Source organism: Lissotriton vulgaris, chromosome 5, assembly GCF_964263255.1.
Source record: "Lissotriton vulgaris chromosome 5, aLisVul1.2, whole genome shotgun sequence".
In the NCBI taxonomy this organism is placed as follows: Eukaryota; Metazoa; Chordata; class Amphibia; order Caudata; family Salamandridae; genus Lissotriton; species Lissotriton vulgaris.
The window spans coordinates 1,570,536,880-1,570,556,401 of NC_141693.1; the positions used below are offsets into that span (position 1 = coordinate 1,570,536,880).

Consider the following 19,522-nt stretch of genomic DNA (forward strand, 5'->3'; position numbering starts at 1 on the left):
GTAATCTTTTATGGGGAGGGGGTATATGCATCCTAAATTGACTAAGAAGTTGCCACAACCGTGGAAGATGTTTATATATTACGAAGACATTGCATTACCAATAAAACACCATGCTCATATGGGTACATTAGGATAGTCAATGGTCTATGGGTGCAGACACGTCAAATGAGGGAGATACAAGTCGGTTCTATTGCTTAACTTTCTTTTTTAGTGTCCACCCAAAGAAAATGTGGCGTAAAATTTACCATTTGACATACGTAACTCTTGTGTGCAATTATATTAAACACAGCCATTTGAGTACATTACATTCAGTGCTAGTAAGTAGTATCTTATACTTATTAAAAAATTATGACATAACTTCTCTAGCTGCTGAGTCAGGGCATTATGTTCAATCTAAACATTACAATCGATCATTAGCAGTCAGGGAGAATGTTGCAAATCCAGTAAGTATTGACAAAGCATGTCCCAGATGTCCGTGGAGCAGGAATCCTGTAGCAGCAACTTACCATATATCTCAGAAATATAAGAACAAGTAGGCAAATCTGTCAGCCAGTGGGCATATCTAGGGGGAGCGTTCTTCTGCCAGTTATAGCTATCTACATTTCCCCACCAACAGGGCCATAGCCACAAACCGACCTTAAGGTTTAGAGACCTCTTTAACATCGCATAGTCGGGCATTCAGCGGTAAGCATTCATTCGGAGGACCTCATCCTTTTAACTTCTTGATTCAGTCTCAGCCAGTATGCATGTATTTATGCTTATGATTTTTTAAATGCTCTGTCACTGGTAGGTGACCCGATGAAAAATTTGAACCCCGACCAGGCAATCCCTGTTACAGAGAAAAAAGCTCAACATTATTTTGGCAAGAGAAGTAGTCAACCCTTTCCTGAAAACCAGGTGACTGGATTTAGATTGAAGTTGAATAGGCACGGCATTCCAATCTCTTGCGGCATGTATGACAAATGAGCTACCTTCTGCTGTAGCCTTTATGAAACAAGGAATAACAATAGAACTAAGAGACAGGATTCGAATATATAGCATCCAGTTTTAGCTTGAAGATACACAGGGATCGCAGATGCGAAGGGTGATGGGGGAATATAGAGGCCTATGAACAATATTTGTTGTCAGGGCGCCAGTGAAGTTCACTGAGAACCACCAGACAAATTGGAGTTCATCTGGGAAGAGACTAGTGCATGCAACCAGGTTTTATATCCGCTATCTTCTACTTTGGCAGACCTGTAGGAAATTGCCATCTTTTGCAAGGTGTACCTCCCAGAGTTTTACTTTGACTGTTTTTGCTGCTGTAGAACTCTGTGCAATACCACGGATAATGAGTGATAAGGTGCCTGTGCTCCCCCTTTTAACATGACGAAATTGGCAAACTTCTAATTGGAATGTTTAACTTCCAATTAAAGTCCATCTTACAAGGTAGAAAGGTTCTCGGGCCTGTAAATTAATTATCACTGGTGGCTTGCAGCACCGATTGTGCCATCCCCTACAGTTGCAGCGTAAACATGACTGCAAGCCTACCGTTTGTAGCCTGCCTGTTGCAGTTTTAAACTGCCAATGTGGCCTGTCAAACTAACCCCTTTTGAAAGGTCAAAATCGTTTTTTTTTAATAAGTCACCCCTGTGTAAGCCTGATTGCCAATCAGGCTTTAAAAGTAGGACATGTAAAAGTTTAATGCAAAACATGTCTTTACAGTGAAAAAGGCCCAACAACTATTTTCACTGTAGCAAGGCTTGCCTAGCCATAGGAAACACTGTACTGGGTTTCATTATTACATTTCATAATGCTACTTTCAGTTTGGAAACAGAAACGTATTTCAGAGACTCTAATTAGTTATTCGAAATCCCATTTGCTGGTAACATCAATTTTTTGATAACTATTAAGGTAACGATACTTTTAGGAAGTTTCCTTTTCCCCTTTAAAGGCTCTGGAGGCCCATTTTATTGACCTCCAACTGTCACCTGGCAGCTAAATAGCCCCCTTGATGAGGTGTTAAAACTGCTCCCATAGCAGGACAAAGCCCTTGGGTGGGGGGAGGTAATGTTGTTCCCTTGACAGGTTGGGCCAGTGAGCAATGCCCAGGAACATGACTAAATTAAGAGAACTACCCTATCACAGGCCAATGTTAGTGGACACCTAGGCAGTCTTTTCTTTGTATCCCCAGTCAGTCAGGCAGGCAGGCTCCAATCCCAGTGGTAGAGGAGCTGCCCTCAGAATTGGGATAGAGTTACCACAGGTGAGTGGCTGCTCATTTCTATTGCTATGCCACTGGGGTGGGCACACAAGTTTTGTACAGGGAAAGAACAATACTGGCATCTTGGTTTTAGGCAGAAAGGGGCACTTGGGGATTGTTTACAGTAGGGCACACAGGAAATTCTGCAAATGTGGCTACATTTACCTGTGTGATCTTTTGCCTTATAGGTTAGGGAGAGGCCAGGAGTCACCCACACATACAGACTAGTGACTAGTATTAATATGGTATCCCAATACCCTCCTCAGAACACATCTGACTTGAGGAAGAACAGAAGAGGATGGGACCTGCTGTTCATGACTAAAGAAGAGACCTGAAAGACTGGACCTGCTCCCAGGACAAACAATTGGCCTCCAATGGTCATTCGGCTGACCTCTTGATAAATCTGCATGAACACGCTACAAGCTACATGAGGCCTTTCCTGCAAGTGGCCAGTTCGAACTTGACCCGTCTTGACCTTGCTGTTGCCCTCGGCTGAGTGACTCTGAACTCCCATATGCTGTTCCTGAGGTACTGGAACTTTGGGCTGTGTCGAAGTGTAATCCTCCAAACATCCTGAGCTTGGGAGTTAAAACATTTTGGCTCTAAAGACCTCTGGAGCACCAGGAGAAACTTGCCAAGTTAATCTGACGAAGGTGCGTTGCTGCTGTGCTGAAGATTCAGGTTTCACCCGTTTTTAGAGTTTTTCCATAGCAGCAAATCCAAATAAGCAGAACCTAGTGGTAGCCCTCTTCGGCTACAGCCTTGCTCCACTGGAGAAATTGAGCTCCAAAAAAGGGACTACGTTCAAATGTAGAACTCTTCACCAGGCGATGGCCCCAAAAGTTGACTTTGCTACTGTTTTGGTGGTATCTAAATATTTTGCACTGTGCCTTTAAGTTAAGCCTGTCTGCTATGTGTCTTAGCTATTAGGGGTTAAGCTAAGTTTATTTAGTGACTCTAGTGGTTCACCCTGGCAAGGGCTGTGATTATTCCTTTAGTTGAATACCTACCACCTCAACTAATACTCACATTTCTTAAAAATCCCAAATATTAGGTTTTAGGTTACTCTAACCAAGATAAAATAAGGGTTTGGAGTATTATTTTCTGACAATGCACTGGTAGAGCAGGAAAGATTTTCAAGAGCAGCCTTATTTAAAATAAGAATACATTAGGAAAACTTTACCCTGTACGCATCTATTTGTAGCATGTAGTGCCGTAGATTCATATGCTTTGCTTACTCCTGCCATCTGTTGTTGGGATAAGTCATTACAGCTTGAATTTTTTCAAAGACTCTTTGAGTCACAGGATGTTGTACAACTCCTTCATTAGACAACCATGCACATTGCCACCGACTGCACCTTAAGGGGCTTCTCACTCAGCGGGGAAAAGTGGAAATTGAGTGTAGAGTAAGCCTAATATGATATGTCCTGTGTACTGTAAGTTAGTAAATAAAGTGAAATTGATGAAAATCTGCTATCACTGCCGGCTTCTAGGGAAGAGGGTGGAGTCCTGTACCACTACATGCTACAAACAGATGTTTGCAGGGTAGAATTTCTGTTCAGAGCATGTATGGCTGCTTTGCCTTGTTGGAGGAATTCTGTTTGGAAACAGAACTGTGCCTTGGGCGAGCAGGACATCAGAATGTAGGGACTGAGTCTCTCTACCACATCAGTACTTGTAGGCCCAAATCAGACTAGCTCACAGTGCCCCACCTGACCTAACCTTTCAGAGTAGCAGGTGATTTCGGCAAAGCTAGCACATGAACCTCTAGTCCCCAAGGGAACCGTGGAAACAGATCCTCACCTTTCGTTCCCACTCATGCAAGTCCATAGCAAACAGAAGAAAGTCCAGAAGGAAGTTTACAACATATTTATTGAAACTATTGTAGTCTATGTTGAAGCAGGTTTGCTGTGATTAGTAAACAATAAACTAAGAATGGTAGTCCACATTACTAACAGGCTGTAACCTATGAACACACAGACCATGGCATCTAATATCTCATACACCTAAGTTTACCCTCACTATGTGAGCACAGGGGTCTATTTGTGATCTTTGGACTAGCACTGAACCCCCTATCTGGTGTGTATAGGTAGGTGGTCCGCATCAAATGTACTCAGTTTGCGCCAGGCTGCTGCCTCTGTTCCAAGACTGGTCCCTCTGCTGGAATTCTCCCCTCTATCCTCCAAGGAGCAGACACAGCTTATATTATAAAAACTGCTGTGTTTAAAAAAACCTGCAGCCGTGCTACTGTGTTATGTTTAAACTGTCAGCGCACAGAGCAATGGTCACGTATTCCAGTTGAAACTGCAAATATGTGTGAAGAAAATACAGTTGTCAAAAAATTAAGAAAATGAAACGAAAATGCAGAGACTAAAAGAAGGTGTGAAGAGTAAAGGGACAAGATGTAAGATATGCTGATGGAAGCAATGTATAGAGAAAAAAGGGTTCATGTATAATACAAAGTAAACATAACGAGTGAATAAGCCACTATAAAGACCCTACCCCTTCGAAGCAGCCTAAAAAATTCAGGAGATTGAGGCATTTTCCTATTGCAGTTATGGTGCCTTTCAGAAGAACCATCAATATTATATACATGTATCTACTCACCATCACTTGGGCTCGCTTGCCTTGCTTGCCTGCTCCTTGCAATTTCAGAGACGAGTTTACGCCCTACCAAGTACACATTTCACCAGCCGCCTCTGGCTCTTTATATTTAATGGTGTAGCCTCCTTGCCCGCCAGTGCCTTTTCTTCTGCCTGCCCGGCTACAATGTCTGTGCCCACAACTCACCTGAGCAGTAATGCTCCCCACTTCCCCCATGTGAAATTGAGGCATAACTTGTCACTTTTACGAAGGCAGCAAAACACCACCCCCTCAGCAACTTAGTTGTACAAACTGTAAACCACCATCGCTCATACAAGGACGAACAAGCATTGAAGCACCACTGAACAGAACCGAAGATGGTACTAAGGTGCGAAGAAGGGAACAGTGAGTGACATTTCCTCAGGGCAAGAGGGTCTCAGGTTCTCGTTTGGCTGCTCTCAGCATTTACATCAGTGGCAGCACTGTGGCCTGCTTCATGTAATATTGTGTCTTTGCCATACAGCAATGCGGCATAGGAGTTTCAAAAGAACATAACTGAAAAACAGAATCACTCAACATATCGCCAAGAAAATGTACATGTACCAACTGATATTCTCTTTTACTTTATTAGTTACAGATAGACGCACTGTCTATAAGCTTGAGGATCTTGTTACATAGGTCTCTAGGTATCAAACACCTCAAGGTTCAATACTAAATAAGATGGCTTCGGAAATTTATGCAGCTAACCCATAGACCCGGTGTTTCCAAACTACTAGTCAGAGGATTAAAACATAAAAATTTTGAAAAAACGAATGCCCCTGTTTAGGATCCCTGCGTGTAACCAACCTGCAGGTACCTGGTTTGTGTTCGGGTAATGTTTTACATTGGGTTACTGTGATCGTTGTAGAATATCCTCTTGAATCTTGCCCGTCACAAGTACCAATTGCAGTAAAATAGGTGAGTGTATTATGCACCTGTAGCAGCCGCCGAAAACAATTAAGAGGGTATTGTTTGTTATAAATGTTAATTATTAATGTAATGACACATAGCCTACAATACCATATACACAAAATGGCGTTTGATAGACGTTGTTTTACTCCATATCTTGCACAGAGGAAGCCCCATAACTTGCTGTCCACAATTGCTCCTTGATAACAAAATAATTTTCTTCACTTTTTCTTGACTTGATAACATTAATTTATAGGTTTGTGTGTCGGCTTACTTGTGAAGTTACAGGGCACAGCGCATTTTTGCTGACTGAAGGCAAAGGTATTGGTGTCTTCAACGGGGCGCTTTTTAGTTAAATATGATACCTGGTCAAGCCAGGGCTGAGGGATCAAGTGACCCTAGGAACTCCTGATTGTTTGTTTGTTGTCACAGCATTTTGAGCAGGGCTCCTTGGAGGAGACCAGGGCATCGTAAAGTCGGCCTCCAATCCTTCAGTTTACATGCAGGCAGCCGATTGGCGTATGAAAAGTGCAATGGTTGTGCTGCAGCATTTGCACAATTCTCCTTTGAACTAAATACATTTTAGTTCATTGACAGTACAAATAAGCACTGCAGTAATGAATATGACGCTGGTTGCCATCTCTTGCCTGTACAGCCATTAGAAAAGATTGGAGAGTCACCAGTGTATCATTTACATGGGTGTTTCCAGTATTTCTTGATCCGGTTATCAGGCAACCATATGTTATTAAATATATAAAGGATACAAGGGCACTTTACAGCACTGATAACACAACATGCAATAGTGAAAAAGAACACTGACTTTGTAAATCCAAATCTCAACAAACATATTTCTAATGTCAAGAAGATGGTCTGACACTAGTCATTTTTGGAGAACACCTTCTGGAAGTATTTATTAGCACTGCCAATGAACACATACTGGTTCGCAGACTAGATAATCGCTGTCCAGCTGTTATCACTGTAGTAACAGAAGTCACAAGCCTGTTCTTGTTCTTACAATGTATTCAGCGCTATCTTTGCTTACTGAGGATTGGTGTTCACCCGGGACTATCCCAATCCTTTTAATTCCTATCTCAAGGTCCTCTCAACACCCCTCTTCTGGGAGGTTGATCTTTTCATTTGTTCATAATTGTTAATTGAAAATGTATTTTTTTAATATTACTTCTGAATGTCCTCTAATTTCATAATGGTATCCCCTTTATCGTAGCATGATGTGGTGAAGGAACTGCCAAGTTACCTTATGTCATGTTTGACTTCTGTTGCTGGGTTTTTAGCAAACAGCAGCACTTTGAGTGCTAAGAGTTTTCAATCTGTATGTAAACTTTAAAAGGAAAGTAGAAGTCCCAAATACAAAAGTTTTCTGCTAAAAAGCAGAGCCTTGATTGTTGTTGTTGTTACACTTGGCCTCTTACATGCATTTAAGAGAAGGGACTGCATTGATCTTACAGGTGGATAAGCCAAGGTGGTGTTGAGCCTGTGTCGGCCAAAGATCTATTTCTAGGAATCTAGCACGTCTTTCGGCCCTACTTAAATGCCTGCCCACGTATGAGCTAGGCGGATGGGCAGGTGAGTTACAGCTTCCTAATCAATACCCAGCACTTTGTGGGAACAGTGAACATGAGTAGTGCATGGCATGTGCGCGCATCTCTAACCCTGGTTAGGGACAGCAAAGTTGGTGACCTGCTAGTCGCTGAAGAGGTTAGGGATGTCCATGTGGAAGAATTGCATATTTCACATCATCTCTCACATATCTCTTTGTTTGCCAGGTGGTAAGGGGTGGCCAGTTGGGAGACCTGAAAGTCTCGATACTGGTAAAGACTTGTTAAATGGAGGTTCAGTTCTCTCCAGAATATCCGAGTTAAAAGCTCACAAATCTCTGGACTGCCAGATGAAATTCTGCAAATCTCTGAACCTGGTCAGAGAAGGGCAGTTTAACAATTTTGAAGACTTTAATAGTGTTATTTATTGTCCTTGAATGGAGCTCACAGGCCCCTATGTAATGGAGGATGACATTATATGCTTACTGGACACTTAACTATTCAGGGATGCACAGATTGGAGATTCACAGGCATTTGTAATAGTTTGGGATTGGCAGAGGGAGTCAAGCAGGTCACTTTTTTTGTTACCCGCGCCCAAATCTGTGACCCAGTTTGTGGTAATGAACTGGGAAACTGACCGATCGCTGTTCTGGTCATAATGATCACGTGAGACTTTGGTAAATCTCTGGACAGGTCCCAAACAACCAAGTGGGGTACTTTTGACAGCTTAGGTATGGCCAGGTTTGTGTGTATGTATATTCACATAGCACAGACTTAGCTAGGGAGGATTTGAATGCTGAACCACTCTTTCCTTCTCAAGCTTGGCCTGTGGTTGTCTAGGTATTAATTGTGAACCATATAGATAATGGCAATTTCTTATTCTTAGGATGTGCAGTAGGCATATTTAAGGGCGTATAGCTTATTCAGAATGAGGCTGCAAAACTAGCCTTAAAATGGCCGAGGATTCCTTCGGATTCCCTAGGATGGGATTCTCTTAATTGGTTATCGATTGTCAAGCGGGTCAGTTTCAAATCTTTGTGCTTGGCCCATTGGGCTCTACATGGTAAGGGCCCATGTTACATAGAAAATAGGTTGAAGTTTTTTATTCCAGCCAGAACGCTACGTTTGAAAATTCAGTTGGGAGGCAACTCCTCAGTAAAATCTGTTCAACATTGGAACACGTTGCCCAACTCTGCAGAAGATCCACGGCGGTTGTGTTAGTAAAGCTTAGAAACCTGGCTTTATAAACAACATGCCTGATCTGGTACTCTTATCTAATTGGAATCTGCCATTTATCTCAGCACCATGATACAGTTTAGGTTTAAGTGCGCTTTATAAGCCAATTAATAATAATTACATTGTTAAGAGTCCAGGGATATGATTAATTATCATCTACAAAAGGCAGAATCTTACAATGGTGATTTCTATTGCTAAGCAGTGTAGCATTCTTGGAAAGTCAAATCGTCAGGTCCTTTCAGGATAGGGCCTTTCTGATGTTGATATTCCAATTCTGGATAGCTTGGATAGGAAAAGCCTACTTTTTGTTTTTAGTGTATTTACAATTTGGTTTCTCATATGACAATGTCCTGCCTTCTAGCACAAAACTGTGTGCCTGAGGTGTTTTTTTTCTGCCAGGTGTGCAGTGGTATAGTTTCTGGTTGTCGTGTGTGATGCAGCTGGTCTTCAAGAGGAAGCAGGCTTGGATCTGATGTAAGTGTAGTTCCAATGTACTTAGAGAGAGACAATATAGAGGCATTTTATTTAAATGTTGGCGGTTTAAAATCGAAATATACTAGATTTCTGGGTGGTGGAGCAAAGTAGTAGGTGGTGGTCCGGGCCGCCGGGGGGAGGGGGGCCCCTTCATGTGCTTTGCAGGGGGCCCCCCTCAAGTTTCGTTGCGCCACTGCACAGCTTGGTAGTTCGGGCTGGACTGTTCCCATGAGGCACAGGGTCAAGACTGATTTGCATATAGATGTGTCTGAACGGGGGTGGTGAAGTGAACTAAAGAAAAATGATGGATTCAACCCAGATCTGTGACTAGGGGTGGCTGTCTGAAAAGTTTCAGCGATCTGTCCATCATCTCCTTGTGTTTGATTTGTGGTAAGACTATTGGCAGCTCCATAGTTTTCCTAATGTGGAAAGTTGAAGCTACCTTAGGGAAAAACTTTGGATTGGTTACCTATCCTTGTGTACTTGAAAGAATGATTCATGAATGCTGAGAGCTTGTAACTCTGAGCTGCCTGAGGAACATTACAGCTATAAGAAAAGAGTCTAATTGGTTGACGTTGCAGTAGTGTGGAAATCTTTTCCACTTGACCACATAACATGCTTGTGTAGTGGGCTTAAGTGCCTTCTGCATTATTGTCAAACTGTTATAAAGGAGGTTTAGGAAGCCAAACTCTAATACCTCAGGTGCAGGATCTCTAGGTTGAGCTGCTTGTGGTCTAGGTGTCTGATTTGGCCCTGCTGCTGTGAGAGGATTTCCGACCCAATTGGTAGTATCTACGGCTGTCTGGCTGATGTTCGGGCCAGAAGGATAAGGGCCATGACACCTGTCTCAACTTCCTCACCACATAGGGGATGAGGCATAGGTATATATCCCTGACCAGTTCATTGATAGTGTGTTGCACTTGTTCAGTGGATTTTAGTACCTGGAGGGGAAGCTTTTAGGTATTTTCCAATTTCTGGCTTACAGGTCGACAACTGAAGTTGCCCACTGCTGGAGGTACCTGTGCAGGGCTTGTGGAGTAGAGTTCCCACTCGTGGACTTGATGATGTTTCCTGCTTTACAAGGCCACAAGTTGTTGTGCACCCTGGAAGGTGTAATGCCAGCAGGTCAATATTGTGGCTGTTTGCCCAGTGCCAGATCGCTTGTTCTAGTGCAGACAGCAGAGGGAGGTGGGTACCTCTGTTTCACAATGTAGTAAACAGTTGTCATATTGTCCATCTCTGCAAAGGCCACCTTGCTGCAGACAAGAGCGTAGAAGGCTTTGAGGGCTAGGCAAAAGTCCTAGGTGGCTGATATGTCGCCCTTGAGTAAGGTGGTGTCCAGGTGCCTGAAACAGTCATGTTTTAAACATGTGCTTCCCACTCAGCGAGGGATGTATCAGTGGTAATTGGCTCCTGTGGTTGCAGGTCTAAGAAGTATAGTAAGCAAGTCCTTTTGAGCACCATGTTGTTACTGTACCACCATTGCAGAGAGCACTGTGTGCTGGACTTTATCAACACTAGATCTTCCCAGTAATCATTTGCTTGGTATCATTGTTTAAAAAGGCACTGCTGGAGTGGGTGCATGTGTAATCTGGTGTGCTGCGCAATTGTCATGCAAGATGGCATCATATCCAAGAGCTTTATTACAGTCCTTGCAGTCAAGGAACTAGTGGACTGAAACAGACTTTGCAGTTGATGAAATGTCATCACCCTCTACTGGTTGAGATATGGTTTCCCTGTGATAGCGTTTAACAGTGCGCCCAGGAAGGGTTTGATCTTTTAAGGTAACAGGTGGGACTTATGTACATTTACAATGAAACCTAAGTTGTGAAGCAGGTTAGAGCTGTTTGAATGTGTGATAGACATTGTTGTCTCCAGCTCTTATTCAGTCACTCATGAAGGTATGAGAATATGCACTCTACGTAGATGAGTGGCCACCAGCATTAGCCACCTGGAAAAGATCCTTTGAGCTTAAGTGATCTTGTAGGGTAATGTTGTGAGTTGGTAGCGTTTTCCACTTACCACAAACTGAAGATACTGGTGATGGGCAGGGTGGCTAGGGATGTGGAAATAGATCTCCATGAGAACTAGCGCTTTCATGAAGTCTCCTTGATTTTCATGAAGTCTCCTTGATAGAGCAGCAGGTTGATGGCCTGACAGGTTGTCATATGAAAGTGCTCCAACAGGAGCAGCTTCAGGTATAAGATGAGCAAAAGGAAGCCGCCTTTCTTTAGAATGAGGACGTACAGTGAATAGATGCCCTGGTCCTGTTAATGCATGGCAATGGCTGCATTAAACCATTTTCAAAGAGCACTCTGACCTCTTTTGTGCTTTTTAACAAGAGATTAAGGTGATCTTATTTGAAGGTATGTTTGTCTGCGTGGTGGTACGTTGGGTGGAGTAGCATTAGCCCTGCAAACGGCCTATGGCACCCACTGCTCTGAGGTAATTTCTTACCAGCAAGAGTAGTAGTTTTTTAATCCCCTGACAGGTTTGTGAGCAGCAGGTAGCATTGGTAAGTCATTACTTAGATGCTCCTTTGTTGGGAGCCCTCTGCCTATGCCCTTTTTTCATATTTATTCATATTTATATAGTGCGAACTCGTCCCGAAGGTATTGGAGAGCTGTACATGAGCACCGTATTTTCATTACACATTCAGGCACGGGGAGGTTAAGTGATTTGCCCAGAATCACAGGATGTGGACGCGACCCCGAGGCTCGAACCCTGGTCTCCAGCACCAATGTCTGCAGTCTAGCCGAAGGATCACATCCTCTCCCTTACTGCCTCTGTAAACTCAGCTCAAGTATAGTCTGCTTGCCTCGGACTCACGAAAGGCCTATTGGCCGGTGTATAAGGTCTTGCTCCCTTCCTTGGATTGCTGTCGGCAAAAGTGCTCCTATGGTAGACTGCAGGCTGCCCATGGGTGTCACAATCTTGGGGTGCTTCTTGATTTTCTCTAACATCTCATCCACCTGAGGCCCAAAGAGATGTTCTCCATCAAATGACCTGTTAACCTGTTAAGTAGGTGTTGTTGGACCTCTGAGTTCAAAGATAGAAAGCCATGTGTAGTGGCAGAGCAGGATACAGTTGTTTACACTACAAAAAGCAGTATCTGCGGTGTCCAGTGCAGAACAAATATTTTACATTGGAAATGATCCTTCCTTCCACAGCTAGCTGCTTCTCTCCTTTTTCGGTATGTCTCAAGGAGTTGTTACACTAGGTACTCCACCTCCTCCCAATGATATCTGTCTCACCTCAAAAGCAGACCAACTGCAATATGGATCACTAGATGGTTAGTAGGACCTAGCCTCTGGTAAAAAGGAGATAATTTGGATACGTTTGAACTTTTTCATGTTGTATGACCACCTTGGTTTAACTGAGTCCTCAAAGTTGTCATCTGCTGTCTTGGACATGCCTTTGAGTATGGGCAGTAATTGGACCCTGTTCTCTGTCTTAAAGAGGGTCTTCATCAGAAAGTCGTCTTCATTCTGTAGGACATGCATATCGACCTTGTGATGGTGGGCTGGGTTCTGAATAACTGCATGATATGCTGTGATATCAACAGATGGAGACTGTTTGGCTTAGTAAGTCTGGATCATCTATCTTCTGTAGGGTTGATGTTATCGTAACAAGGGTCATTCCCGTCTTCTGTCCAGCAGGTTGGTCATAAGGGTTTTGCTTACCCTATGGGATACCTGCTACAGAAAAGGAATAGATTGACATCTCAGGAGATTCTGGTGGAAGGGCTGGTGAGTATGGCCATAGCGGGATTGGAGGCGGAGAAGGAAGTGGTGAATGCCAGTGGGTTGAAGGCTGCAGAGGGGGCTTCTAGCTTTGTTCTTGTGTTCATTGAGCCCCAGGTTCCGTTTTACGTCAAAGGCGAGCTCCTCCATGAAAATTAATCTGTGTTCGAGGTATGTGAGCTGTAGATCACATGCTTTTCATGCTCCTGCCATCTAGTGTTGGGTCCGTATGGTTGCAAGTTGTTTTTCTTTGAAGAAGTCTTTCCAGTCTTGAGGTAGGTGACTCCTCCTTTCGGTGATAGTGCGCATGGTCATCGACTCCATTGTTAGATTGTTTTTTCCGCCATCGGGTTCGGACGTGTATTGCTGCGCTCTGCTTCAAACCCATTTCTTCAGGTTTCCCTCAGTGCGCAATCCACTCTACCCACGCCGGTATTGTTTCGAATGGGTATCCCACTTCTCGGTGTATCGTATCTCCATTTCGATCGAAGATCTTCTGGAAGGCTGTCTGGCCTAACAGCGTCGGTCCACTTAGCAGTCGATGGAATGGACCCCATTCAAATTATGCCCTCGGTGCCATGTCAAGTATCCCCGCATCGACTCACACGAAGTGTGCAACTTGTGCTTGTCTCCGGAGCACAACATACAGGTCGACTTGTGCAGATCGGTCAGATCAAAGAAAATGCTCAGTGATAGTCAGGCTCGACGTTGCAAAATGCTTTGTCAAAATGTCAAAAACATGCCGGACATCTTCGGCGAAGGATCTAAGCACAAATTCGACGCACAAGGGGCCGAGGAAGAAGAAAAAGAACTTGCCTCTAGTCCAGAATCGGACTCCGAGACGGAAAAATACTTGCCATAGGTCAACGTTAAACGGTAAATTACAATTACAACATCCTGTGAGTATCGAACGCCCCTTAACCTAAATTCCAAATCAGTCGAAACAAAAGGCTTTGGTCCCACCCCCACCTTCGGGCTATGGTGGGACAGAGAAGAAGTTTCTAGCGCCCCGCCCTCCTGCTCGGACCCAAAACACATCACTAAACCTTGCTGCTTGGTATCCAGTCGGCCAAAGTCTGGCACTGAGCCGAAACCTTCAGGCTCGAAGCCGAAAACCGCTTTGGAGCCGAAATCATTGACACCAAAATCGAAGCCTCCTTCGGCACTGAAACCTTCCGCGCCGAAAAGTCCTCGATGCCGAAACCTAAAACCTGTTCTTCCGGAGCTGCAGAATCTGTTTTTCGATGCCCCAACACCCAAATCGGACCCAAAACAAAAGGAACTTTATATACATCCATACTTGCTAGAGCTGCAGAATATCATGGGGTACAGTTACACAAGGAATCTCTAGAGGAAGATTTCCTATTTGAAACTCACAGTAGCACACAAAGGACTAGCCACACTCTACCTAAGCTTAAAGGTATAAAAAGCATGCTGATGATATCTTTGAAGATCCTGTTCGTGCTTGCATTCTCACACCCAAAATTGATCAAAAATATAGGCCTGCTCCCTCAGATCCAGTCCTTATTAAAAGACCGTTACCACTAGACTCCTTGGTGGTCTCAATTCAAACTACAGGGGATGCTCCCTTCCAGACAAAACTTTTTAGAATCCTCCAGTAACGAGTAACCACCAAGCAGCAGATCATTGGTGCATTGCCAACACCCAGGCCCTGCTAGCCAGATATGATAGGGCACATTGGGATGAAATGGAGCAATTGCTACAACACCTCCCAGATGAGCACAAAGCAAAAGCCCAGGATTTAGTCCAGGAAGGGGAAGCTCCTATCCAATTCCTCAATTAGATGCGTCAGACACTGCAGCTAGAGAGATCAACACTAGTGTGTTATTAAAGAAACCTGCATGGTTATTGGTTCAAACCCGACGTACAACAGTCTATTTTAAATATTCCTTTTGACTAGGAACATCTCTTCGGGCCCAAAGTAGTTAAGTCGTTAGAAAAAATTAAAAAAGATACAGAAGTAGCAGGTCTGTGGGAGCTCTGCAGTCTCCCTCTAATCGGGGCTGCTTTCGCTGCTCTTTTAACCATAGAAGGTTGAAAACCATGTACTCAGACAATGCTGCCGCCTCTTTGAAAGGCAACAAACAATCTTCCTTTACAAGGAGCTTCTTTAGAGGAGAATACAGAGGCAACAACAGCAAAGGTCGAGGCAGGGTTTCCACGCCACGTAATTTCCCCTCCCCCAACAAGCATGGACTTGCCTACATTTCACCCTGATCATTTAACACTTGTCGGGGACGTCTTCTACAATTCCTCCCCATTTGGCAATCTATCACCACAGACAAATGGGTGTTAGGAATTATCCAACATGGTTATTTTCTGGAGTTTACCAACAATCCTCCAAACATTCCACCACGTTCTCACAAAATATCACCAGAACATTTACATCTACTTCAGCAAGAGGTCCATTCTCTCATGTCCAAAGGAGCAACAGAACCTGTGCCGTTACAACATCAAAGGACAGGCGTTTACTACTGTACTTTCTCATCCAGAAAAAGGACTGGTCCTTGAGTCCTATTCTAGACCTCCGAGAACTAAACCTCTACATACTTACAGAGCACTTCCACATGGTGACACTTCAGTAAGTGCTCCCACTTCTACAGCAGGGTGATTTTATGTGTACTGTAGACTTAAAAGACGCATATTTTCACATTCCAATTCATCCTGCTCATCGCAAATACCTCAGATTCATGTTAGCGGGTCATCATTACCAATTCAATGTACTGCCGTTTGAAGTCACCACTGCTCCCAGGGTATTTACCAAATGTCTGGCAGTAGTTGCAGCACATCTGAGAAGACAACTCCTCCATCTCTTCCCATACCTGGACGCAGGCTCATCAAAGCCAGCACTTACCAAATGTGTCTCCAGCACACTCATACTACTATTCACTTCACCAACTAGGGTTTACAGTAAATTATTGAAGTCTCATCTACAGTCTTCCAACACACAAACCTATTCGGGAGCCACAATAGACACTCAGAAATCTCTAGCCACTCCCAAAAGAGCCAGGATTCACCACAGTATTCAGTCCCTTCTCACTCAGTTTCAGCCCAACCAATCATTACCAGCAAAAGTATACATGCAATAGCTAGGGATGATGGTGTCTTGCATTATATTTGTTCCCCACTCAAGACTTTACATTCGTCCCCTTCAAGAATGCTTAGCAAGTTAGTGGAACCAGTCGCATGCTCAGTTGACCGATCTAGTGTTGGTAGATGGCCGCACCCATCGCTCTCTGCAGTGGTGGAACCCACAAAATGTATCCAAAGGGCGGCCTTTTCTTGACCCTGTTCCACAGACCGCACTAACAGCAGATGCGTTGCTCACTGGTTGGGGCGGTCACCTACAAAGTCACACAATCTAAGGATTATGGAGTATACAGTACAAGAGTCTCTATATAAATCACTTTGAGCTACTAGCTGTGTTTTGAGCGCTCAAAGCCTTTCAAACTCACCTAGTAGGCAAAACTGTCCTAGTCCAAACAACATAATGGCTATGTACTATATACAAAAACAGGTGGGGGGTGGGGGGGGACACACACTCTCCAACTGTCACGCCTAGCACAAGCCATTTGGAAATGGGCCATACATAACAAAATGTATCTAGCAGAACATCTTCCAGGAGTAAACAATCAAATTGCAGACCTTCTCAGCCGACAGAGACCGCAAATCCACGAGTGTGAACTTCATCCCCAGATTCTTCCTTCCTACTTTCAGGAATCTAGAATTCCTCACATATACCTGTTCGCCAAGGGCTGAAAATGCAAAATGCCTAAGCTTCACCTCCAGTTTCCCACAGTCTCCAAGGTCAATGCCCTATGGATCAACTGGTCAGGGATATTTGCCAATGCTTTTCCGCCTCTCCCATTTTTTCCACTGGTAGTTCGGAAGCTCAGATAATCATCCCTCTAACTCATTTGCATACCTCCCACATGGGCATGTCAACCTTGGTTCCCCACCCTGCTAGAGCTCTCAGTAGTTCCACACAAAACGCTGCATCTCAACTCCAGTCTTTTCACTCAAAGCCATGAAGAAATCAGGCATCCAAATCCCAAGGAACTTAACCTGGCGATTTGGCTCCTGAAGTCATAGTTTGAATATTTACCATTATCACCAGACTGTATGACTATCCTAAAGGAGGATAGGAAACCTACTACTAGGGCATGTTATGGAAATGTAAATGTAGTGTATTTTGTAAAGCGCACAGCTGCCCCAACGGGGCGTCCCGGCGCTGTATAACGCTGTGGAACCCTTCCTGGCCCTCCCTGTGAGATGCCCCTCTTGGGCACCCCCAAGGTGAAGCAAGGCAGCCCAGTGTTGTTGGGGCCGTTGTGGAGATTAAGCAAGCTATTGCCCAGAGTTGCAGCCTGGGACCCATCATTCGAGTAGGCGCTGAGGCGAGAATTATCGAGTCCGCGGACATTGAGCCCAAGACCCTGCCGCGTCAGGACTTGAACCCTGGTCCCGGGCCTGATCTCGTCTTCAGAGTCTGCCCCTCTAACTATGCAAAGTTAAAGCAATTTGTTATATACTGTAACAATAACCATATCAATCCCCTTGATGCTACAGTGCAAAATATTGTCTATCTCTTACACTTTCAGCAATCTTAATTAATGTACAAATCCATTCGATTTCATTTAGCTGCAGTAGCTGCATACTACAAAACAGACAACACCTATCTCTATTCAGGAGTACATGTGATTAAACCCTTTATGGAAGGACTACAACAAGTAATACCACCAAGAGCTCCACCTACACCAGTATGGAACTTGAACATAGTCCTTATGAGGCTAATGGGTCCACCTTTTTAACCAATGCACAAGTGTCAACTACAATTTCTCTCATGGAAGGTTGTTTTTCCTATTGCAATCACTTCCTTAAGGAGAGTTGGTGAACTCCATGCACTAACTATACAAGAGCCTTTCTTTCAACTTCACAAAGACAAAGTGGTTCATCGAACTAATCCCAAATTTCTTCCTAAAATGGTTTCTACTTTTCACATTAAACGGTTACCCCTGTTTTTTCCTCAACCTTATTCTGTAGCAGAACGAGCTCTACACACACTAGATTTTAGAAGAGCTCTACTATATTAAGTGAAAAGACCAAAAGGGTTTTGTAAGACAAAATAGCTCTTTGTTGCTTTTTCGCCACCACACAAAAATCGCATATCTAAATCCGGCATTGCAAGATGGATTGTGAAATGTATCCAAACATGTTATGTGAAAACAAAAAGAACCTTGACAATATTCCCCACAAAATAGGGGCAACTATGGCCTTCTTTAGGAAAATTCCCCTAGCTGACATCTTTAAGGCATCAACATGGTCTACACCGCACACATTCATCAAACACTATTGTGTAGATGTGTTACCGAGGCAACAAGCTAATGTAGGCCAGGCAGTACTTAAAACACTTTTTCAAACAACTACAACAGCTACAGGTTAGCCACCGCTTTAGGAGATTACTGCTGTAGTTTATGCAAAGCATGTGATCTACAGCTCACATGCCTCGAAAGGAAAATGTTGCTTACCCAGTAAGCATTTGTTCTTGCCATGGAGAGCTGTAGATTCACATGCTCCCACCAGCCTCCCTGGGTACCTATATCTGTTGAAGTTTTCTTACTTTTTATACATACGCATTGACCTCTCTATTCTACCTTTTACTAACTCCATTCTCACCTTCTTTAGGAAAATAATCTAACAATGGAGTTGATGCCCATGCGCAATATCACCGAAAGGAGGAGTCCCCTACCTTGTGACTGGAAAGACTTCTTCGAAGAAAAACAACTTGCAAACATCAGTACCCAACACTAGATGGCAGGAGTATGCAAAGCGTGTGAATCTATACCTCTATATGCCAAGAACAGATGCTTACTGGGTAAGTAACATTATCCTTCTTGGAAATCAGGGACAGCATAATCAATGGTACTGAAAGGGTGGCGGAGCAGAAATCTTGAGAGTTTCCGGGTGTAAGAATAGTTTCTATTGTTGCGTGATTTCTGTAGAATGGGTACTTCGGACTCCTCTGATCTTAATGTCATCTCTCTGCTTAGTATTGAAGGTGCCCTCTGTGTTTCTTTCACCTCTGAAGTGTGAGACAGCCTTTGGATGAGAGTGTGTCAAGTGTTGTGGCTCAAAGCCCTTTGCTGGGAGCTTGCTCAGCTACAAAATATTTTCTCAGTGATTGTATGGAGCCCAAGGCCAGTAGTGAGCCACAATATGATCCCTTTTTCCTGCCCTAGGCTCGGTGTAAGGGTGTTTAGGTGGGCTGCGCTTTGTCCCTTGGCTCAGTGCCGGTGCCAGCGTAGATCTCACAGCCCTTGATGTCTTCTTTGTGCCTGGCATTCTTGGGGTCCAACGCCCTGTCTTGATACTGTTCCTCTAAGGGGCTCGAGGACGGTGTCTTAGGGCTGGGCATTGGTTAGGATGCTGGAATTCTGGAGGGGCCCACCTCTTCCTCTTCAATGCCAAGTAGGTCCTAGCTGCAAATGACGTCGGGCATCTAAGTCCGTGACTGTCTCTGCAACACTTTTTCCTTCAGTATCCGAGTCTTTTTACACCGGAAGGTGAGACAGATCTCACCGAATGACTTGTAATAGTTGGTGCAGAGGCAGAGATGGAGAGCTCCATACTGGTCCATGCACTAATATCTTTCGTTACACCATGGACAAAATTTGAAGGGTTTTGAAGGGTTTGCATTCGTGTTTGCATTGTTCGAGATG

General features: G+C 44.0%; 1 protein-coding gene across 2 annotated transcripts in view; it reads left to right on the forward strand.

The window, feature by feature from the left end:
• OXA1L (OXA1L mitochondrial inner membrane insertase) overlaps window positions 1-19,522 on the forward strand; it is a 129,502-nt gene that overhangs the window by 7,604 nt on the left and 102,376 nt on the right. The gene's annotated exons all lie outside the window — the stretch shown is intronic.